Consider the following 8,548-nt stretch of genomic DNA (forward strand, 5'->3'; position numbering starts at 1 on the left):
TTCCGACTCACTTCGAAACCACGTCGCTGCCAACTTTCCAGCTTAAAAAGAGGGAAACTTCATAAAAGGCTCCATTTCCATTTGGCCTGTGGGGGAGGATGGAATACATGGTGAGTCGGAAGCTATGAACAAAACAAGTTTATAAAAATTCCAAATAAAGAGGCGCCTCCAGTGAAATTAGCCAGACGAAAGTTGACAAAGCTGACGGCCCCGCGTGGGCTGCGGTAATGGGGCGACGTGGGAGGAGGGCTCTGCTGAGACGGCAGGAGAAACGTGGGGAGACGCACGCGGGAGGGGACAGCTCTCAGCGCCGTCAAAGAACAGATCCTCCAAGCGAATGATTTAAGGATTTAAATAAGAGAGTCAAGTATTTTTTTTGTTTTGTTTTGTTTTGTTTTTTGAGACAGGGTCTCACTCTGTTGCCCAGGCTGGAGCACAGTGGTGTGATCATGACTCACTGCAGCCTTGACCCCCTGGACTCAAGCAATCCTCCTGCCTTGACCTCCTGAGTAGTCAGCACTACAGGCAGGTGCCATCATGCCCAGCTAATTTTTGTATTTTTTGTGGAGATGAGGTCTGGAAATGTTGCCCAGGCTGGACTCAAACTCCTGGCTTCAAGCGATCCTCCCACCTTAGCCTCCCAATGTTGGGATTACAGGCATGAGCCACTGTGCCTGACCAAGAGTCAAACATTTTAAGCGCTAGACAGGACCTCAGCACATCATCTTCTCCACTCCCCTGCCTCCCAGAAACTCAGAACAATGGCAAGAAAGTAGATGCAAAGGAATCATTTCTATTTTTATTTCTATGTTATCTTGTATATTATTAGAATTGTGGTCTTTTTTCTAAAGCTCTGTTAAAAGAAAAAAAAACCTTCTGAGTTCATTACATAATGTTTAGAGAATATGGTATGTATGATATCAGTTCCATGAAACTTACTGAGATTTCTTTACAGCCTAAAAATAGAGTCAATTTTTAGAAACGTTCTTCATATGCTGGAAAAGAATATGTAGTCTCCACTACCCAAGCTCCAAATCCTGGCCGCATGAAGAAGGTGTGGACCGGGGAGACTTGAGTCGGGAGTGGGGGATGGGGGAGGCCTCACTGGCTGACGCTGGTGGAGACTCTGGAGGGTGGGGGTGCCGGGAATGAAGGTGCGGCTGATGCAGGAGTACAAAGTAGGCCTGTGTGAGTGGCACCTCCCAGCACACGTGCATTTCATTACCTTTCTTATTTTAAGTGTTGAGGACTTCCAACTTCTTGTAATAAGTGTGTGAAACTTCTCTTCCAAGTTCCATCCCAAAGGAGGCACAGAGTCAGGAAGACGGCAATGTCAACATCAGGTTTAGTTGTGATCAAGTGAACTGGAGAACATACCTCAGATGTGTGGCCAAATAAATTGCCTCCCAGGTTAGCAGTGTCCCCCAGCCCCAGGCAGGGTTGGACATCCAAAGCCCAATTAGGAGTAAGTCCAGGGTCTCCTGATTCAAAGTGAGAGGTAGAGGCCAGGTGTGGTGGCTCACACCTATAATCCCAGCACTGTGGGAGGCTGAGGCGGGCGGATCACCTGAGGTCAGGAGTTGGAGACCAGCCTGGCCAACATGGCGAAACCCCATCTCTGCTAAAAATACAAAAATCAGCCTGCCATGGTGGTTCACACCTGTAATCCCAGCTACTTGGGAGGCTGAGGCAGGAGAATTGCTTGAACCTGGGAGGCAGAGGTTGCAGTGAGCCGAGATCATGCCATTGCATTCCAGCCTGGGTGACAGAGCGAGACGCTGTCTCAAAAAAAAAAAAAAAAGCCGGACTCGGTGGCTCATGCCTGTAATCCCAGCACTTTGGGAGGCCAAGGGGGGAGGATCACAAGGTCAGGAGATGAAGACCATACTGGTTAACACAGTGAAACCCATATCTACTAAAAATACAAAAAATTAGCCAGGCATGGTGGCATGTGCCTGTAGTCCATCTACTGGGGAGGCTGAGGCAGGAAAATTGCTTGAACCCAGGAGGCGGAGGTTGCAACGAGCCGAGATTGTGTCACTGTACTCCAGCCTGGGCAACAGAGCAAGACTCCATCTCATAAAACAAACAAAAAAAAGCCCCCCCACCCGCCACACACCCCATATACTTATTGCTTATTGTGCATCCTTTCCAAGCACATAAAACACATACAGAACATTTATAAAAACTGACAGTTTTTATAAATGTATAAATTTATAAAAATTTATAAAAAAGTATTAGGCCATGAAGAATCTCAGTGATTGCTTTTGCAGCTTGGATTCTAAAATTGGAATGACACAGAGATGATTAGCCTGGCTGCTGTGCAAGGACGACCAGCAGGTTCATGAAACATTCCATACCTTGCACAGTCCCAGATCATTTAATTATCCACTGACGAGTGCTAAAGAAACAGTGTGAGTCAAGGCAAAAATGGGTGGCATCCAACATTGAAATTGTGATTTTCAGGCCAGGTGTGGTGGCTCACACCTGTAATCCCAACACTTTGGGAGGCCGAGGTGGGTGGATCATGAGGTCGGGAGATCGAGACCATCCTGCCTAACACAATGAAACCCCGTCTCTACTAAAAATGCAAAAAAAAAAAAAAAAAAAAAAAAAAAATTAGCCGGGTGTGGTGGCAGGAGCCTGTAGTCCCAGCTGCTTGGGAGGCTGAGGCAGGAGAATGGCCTGAATCTGGGAGGTGGAAGTTGCAGTGAACCGAGATTGCACCACTGCACTCCAGCCTGGGCGACAGAGCGAGACTCCATCTCAAAAAAAAAAAAAAAAAAAGAAATTGTGATTTTCGCTACAAAAAATATCTCAGTAAATTGCATGGAATTAATAAAACATACATTTTATACTCTGCACACAGTGTAATGAATATAGAAGCTATTTTTCATGCAGATTTTTAAAACTTCCATAATCATAAAAATATACAAGAAGAAATCTAAAACGTATTGACTGTCTAAAATTGAGTAACAAAAACATCTGAAAGCTTTTTGCAGCTAAGGTGCTACTTTTAGGTAAAGCGTACTGTTTTAAATGCACATATTACAAGGAAATAATTGTTGAAAGTCTAATAAGAGAGATAATTCTCTTGCAAAAGTTATGAAGAGAAAAAGAGAAGGCATTAATAACAACATTAAGAATCAGGCCGGATGCTGGGTGTGGTGGCTCACGCCTGTAATCCCAGCACTTTCAGAGGCTGAGGCAGGTGGATCATGATGTCAGAAGTTCAAGACCATCCTGGTCAAAATGGTGAAACCCCGTCTCTATTAAAAATACAAAAATTAGCCAGGCGTGGTGGCAGGCACCTGTAATGCCAGCTACTAGGGAGACTGAGGCAGAAGAATTGCTTGAACCTGGGCAGCAGAGGCTGCAGTGAGCCAAGATCGCATCACTGCACTCTAGCCTGGGCGACAGAGTGAGACTCTGTCTCAAAAAAAAAAAAAAAAAAAAAGAATCAGGCCAGTCACAATGGCTCACACCTGTAATCCCAGTAATCCCAGCATTTTGGGAGACTGAGGCAGGTGAATCACTTGAGGTCAGGAGTTCGAGACCAGCCAGGCCAACATGCAGAAACCCCATCTCTACTAAAAATACAAAAATTAGCCAGTTGTGGTGGCCCGCACCTGTGATCCTAGCTACTCAAGAGGCTGAGGCATGAGAATTGCTTGAACCTGAGACGTGGAGGTTGCAGTGAGCCGAGATCACGCCATTGCACTCCAGCCTTGGCGACAGAGCAAGACCCTGTCTCAAAAAAGAAAAAAGAATCAAAGGGCTCACAGGTGCATGTAAAAATACTAAAAATCGGCCTGGCACAGTGGCTCACACCTGTAATCCCAGCACTTTGGGAGGCCAAGGTGGGCGAATCACAAGGTCAGGAGTTTGAGACCAACCTGATCAGTATGATGAAACCCCCATCTCTACTAAAAATACAAAAAATTAGCCAGGCATTATGGTGGGCGCCTGTAGTCCCAGCTACTCAGGAGGTTGAGGCAGGAGAATCACTTGAACCCGGGAGGCAGAGGTTGCAGTGAGCCAAGATCACACCACTGCACTCCAGCATGGGCGACAGAGTGAGACTGTCACACACACACAAAAAAGAACCTTGATACTGAAACCAGGCAAAGATTATATTATAAAAAAGTAGTACAGGTTAGTCCCATATGTAAGTGAACAAGCCAAAACCATAAATAAAATACTAGAAAACTGATATAATAGTGTATTGAAAATATCCAAGGAATACACGGATTTTTTTTTTTCCAAAATTTTAAATTTAGGTGTAAGTCACATAGTATAAAACTCACCCTTTCTTTTTTTGAGACAAAGTCTCACTCTGTCACCCAGGGTGGAGTGCAGTGGCATGATCTCGGCTCACTGCAACCTCTGCCTCCTGGGTTCAAGTGATTCTCCTGCCTCAGCCTCCCAAAGTAGCTGGGATTACAGGCACCTGCCACCGTGCCTGGCTAATCTTTGTATTTTTAGTAGAGATGGGGTTTCACCATTTTGGCCAGGCTGGTCTTTAACTCCTGACCTTGTGATCCACCCGCCTCGGCCTCCCAAAGTGCTGGGAGTACAGACATGAGCCACCACACCTGGCCAAAACTCAACCTTTTAACAACTGGGCACGGTGGCTCATGCCTGTAATCCCAGCACTTTGGGAGGCCAAAGCAGGCAGATCACTTGAGGCCATGAGTTCGAGACCCGGGCAGATCACTTGAGGCCATGAGTTCAAGACCCACGTGGCAAACATGGTGAAACCCCATCTCTAACTAAATACTAAAAAAATTAGCTGGGCATGGTGGCATATGCCTGTAATCCCGGCTACTTGGGAGGCTGAGGCACGAGAGTTACTTGAGCTCAGGAGCCCAGGCCTTGGAGGTTGCAGTGAACCAAGATCATGCCATTGCTCTCCAGCCTGGGTGACAGAGGGAAACTCTGTCTCAAAAAAAAAAGAAAGAAAGAAAAGTTCATCTCAATAAAATCCATTTATGATGAATACCTTCACAAATCAGTAATACAAGGGAACGTCCCTAATACTGCCCTAATGTTATAAAGGGTATATCAAAGAATCCTACAGTAAATATTGTAGGTACTAGCCAATGCAGTAAGTGGAGAAAAACAAAGATATGAAGATTCATATGTTTATTTTGCTTTAAAAGCAGAAGGCAGTCATTATTCATAGACCTCATGATTGGTTGGGAACAAAAACTTTTAAATATACTGATAAACTATTTGAATTAATAAGTGAATTTACCAAGATTACCAAATGCAAAGTCAGGGTATAAAAATTATATTTCTAAATCCAGTCACAAAGACAAAATGAAATCTAAAGATAAGATATCATTATAATAGTTTCTTTTCTTTTCTTTTCTTTTTTGAGACAGGGACTCACTCTGTCACCCAGGCTGGTGTGCAGTGGCGTGATCTCAGCTCACTGGAACCTCCGCTTCCCAGGTTTAAGTGGTCCTCTCATCTCGGCCTCCTGAGTAGCTGGGACTGCAGGCACGCACCACCATGCCTGGATAATTTTTGTATTTTATTGTAGAGATAGGGTTTTGTCACGTTGCTAAGGCTGGTCTTGATCTCCTGAACTCAAGCAATCCTCCTGCCTCAGGCTCCCGAAGTGCTGGAATTACAGGCATATGTCACTGCGCCCAGCCTATAATAGTTTCAAAGAAAATAAAAAACAGAGTAGGCTGGGCCCGGTGGGCTCACGCCTGTTATCCCAGCACTTCATGAGGCCAAGGCAGATGGATGGCCTGAGGCCAGGAGTTCAAAAGCAGCCTGGTCAACATGGTGTAACCCTGTCTCTATTAAAAATACAAAAATCAGCCTGGTGTGGTGGTGCACGCCTGTAATCCCAGCTACCCAGGAGGCTGAGGCAGGAGAATTGCTTGAACCCAAAGGCAGAGTTTTCAGTGAACCGAGATCACGCCACTGCACTCCAGCCTGGGCAACAGAGTAAGACTATGTCTCAAAACAAAAAAACAAAAAACAAACAAACCAAAAAACATATAATAGATCTAAGAAAAGATTTTTAAAGATTTCTACATAGAAAACTATAAAACATTGAGATCAATTAAAGAAGATCTAAATACATGTTTATAGTTTGAATACTCAATTTTATAAAGATGCCAATTCTGCCCAAATTGATCTACAGATTCAATTTAATCCCGATACAAAACTCAGTAAGACTGAGTGTCTGGGTAAGTTGAAAAACAGATTTTTCAAGATCATACCATTGCACTCCAGCCTGGGCGGCAAGAGTGAAACTCCATCTCAAAAAAAAAAAGAAAAACAGATTTTATAACATACATGGAAATGCAAAAATCTAAGAACATCCAAGATCATTGTGGAGAGAAGAGGTCAGAGTTGGAGGACTCACTCTATCAGATATCAAGACGTCTGAGTTGTTTCCACTCTTGCTATCACACACAGTGCTGTACTAAATTGCTTTTGTACATATCTTTTGAGCATTTTTGCAATGTATCTTTGGGATAGAATCTTAGGAGTTGCTTCAGCATCTTGTCATATGGTTAAAAGTCATTGCATTTTTATTTTGTAAAGAGTGTGTTCATGTCTCTAGTCCATTCTTCTATGGAGATAGTCCCCATTTTATTTTTAGGCGCTCTTTGAATATTAGGTATTAAGTTGAAGCCTATGAAATTGCCATTTTGTTACGTCAAAAATGGTCAAATTTCAAATGGCTTAACCTAAAATATAAATCCTTTTGTAAATGTTTTTCTCACTTTGTTTTTTTACTTAGCATGCATACATATATATATATATATTTTTTTTTTTTTTCTTTTCTTTTCTTTTTTTTTTTTTTTTGAGACAGAGTCTCGCTCTTGCCCAGGCTGGAGTGCAGTGGCGCGATCTCGGCTCACTGCAACCTCCACCTCACGGGTTCATGCCGTTCTCCTGCCTCAGCCTCCCAAGTAGCTGGGACTACAGGCGTGAGCCACCACGCCTGGCCTCTTAGCATATTTTTTTTGAGACGGAGCCTCACTCTATTGCCCAGGCTGGAGTGCAGTGGCAAAATCTCGGCTCACTGCAACCTCCACCTCCTCGGTTCAAGTGATCCTCCTGCCTCAGCTTGCCGAGTAGCTGGGACTACAGGCGCACATTGCCACACATGGCTAATTGTATTTTTAGTAGAGATGGGGTTTCACCATGTTGACCAGGCTGGTCTTGAACTCCTGACCTCAGGTGATCACCCGCCTTGGCCTTTCAAAGTGCTGGGATTACACATAAGAGCCACCACGTCCGGCCAAATTTTATATTTTTATGTAAACATATTTATCAATCCTTTTCCTTATTGTTTCTGGAAATTAAGTCATAGGAAAGTTTCTTTGTTTGTAAGTTATACAGTAATTTTCTCCAAGTTTTCCTTATTTTACATCTAAATATGTGATCCATTTGGACTTTATTCTGTTGTACGGTTTAAGAACGGGCTCAATGCGACCAGGTCCGGTGGCTCACGCCTGTAATTCCAGCACTTTGGGAGGCTGAGGCGGGCAGATCACGAGGTCAAGAGATGGAGACCATCCTGGCCAACCCCATCTCTACGAAAAATACAAAAATTAGCTGGGCATGGTGGCGCATGCCTCTAATCCCAGCTACTAGGGAGGCTGAGGCAGGAGAATAGCATGAACCTGGGAGGCGGAGCTTGCAGTGAGCCAAGATCGCACCACTGCACTCCAGCCTGGCGACAGAGCAAGACTCCATCTCAAAATAAATAAATAAATAAATAAAGGACTCAATTTTGTATTTCTTCGTATTTTAATACCATGTATTAAAATTTTCCCACTGATTTGAGATGTCAACTTAATAGTATATTGAATTTCTATGTTCAGTTGGGTCTATTTCTGGATTTCCTATTCTGTTTGATCTGTCTGTGCATATGTGCACATATCAATACCAAACTGGGGTTTTTTTGTTTGTTGTTTTGAGACAGGATCTCCTTCTGTTGCCCAGGCTGGAGTGCAGTGGCATGATCAGGGCTCACTGCAGCCTCCATCTCCCAGGCTCAAGCGATCCTCCCACCTCAGCTTCCCAAATAGCTGGGACTACAGATCTGTACCACCACACCTTGCTAAATTTTTTGAATTGTAATAGAGACGAGATCTCGCTACATTGCCTAGACTGATCTTGAACTTCCGAGCTCAAGTGATCCTCCTACCTCGGCCTCCCAAAGTTCTGAGATTAGAGGCATGAGCCACGTGCCCAGCCCATATAGATTTAACTACAGAGGCGTTATAGTAGGCTAGCCAATCCCTAAGTATTTCATTTGTTTTTTGGGATGGAGTTTTCCTGACAATTCTTTGCTCCTTTCTTCTTCTAAAGGACTTTTATAATCAACTTGTCCAGTTGCAGAAAAAACCATCTGATATTCTTGTTGGGACTGTGCTACAATTAACAGGGAGCATTGCACTTCCTATTTCTTCTCTAGTTAGTTTTGACAAGTTTAAATTTTTTCTAGGATTTTACCCATTTAACCTATGTTTTCATGTTTTTATCATCTTCTCTTACTATAAATATTTTA

At 43.7% G+C, this 8,548-nt stretch overlaps 1 non-coding gene across 1 annotated transcript; it reads left to right on the forward strand.

Moving 5' to 3' along the window:
* Nucleotides 1-2,261: 2,261 nt before the first annotated feature.
* LOC114674970 (U6 spliceosomal RNA) lies at nucleotides 2,262-2,364 on the forward strand. The gene has a single exon (XR_003726062.1). It is a non-coding gene; the product is annotated as a U6 spliceosomal RNA (small nuclear RNA).
* The last annotated feature ends 6,184 nt before the right edge of the window (nucleotides 2,365-8,548 follow it).

Source organism: Macaca mulatta, chromosome 1, assembly GCF_049350105.2.
Source record: "Macaca mulatta isolate MMU2019108-1 chromosome 1, T2T-MMU8v2.0, whole genome shotgun sequence".
NCBI lineage: Eukaryota > Metazoa > Chordata > Mammalia > Primates > Cercopithecidae > Macaca > Macaca mulatta.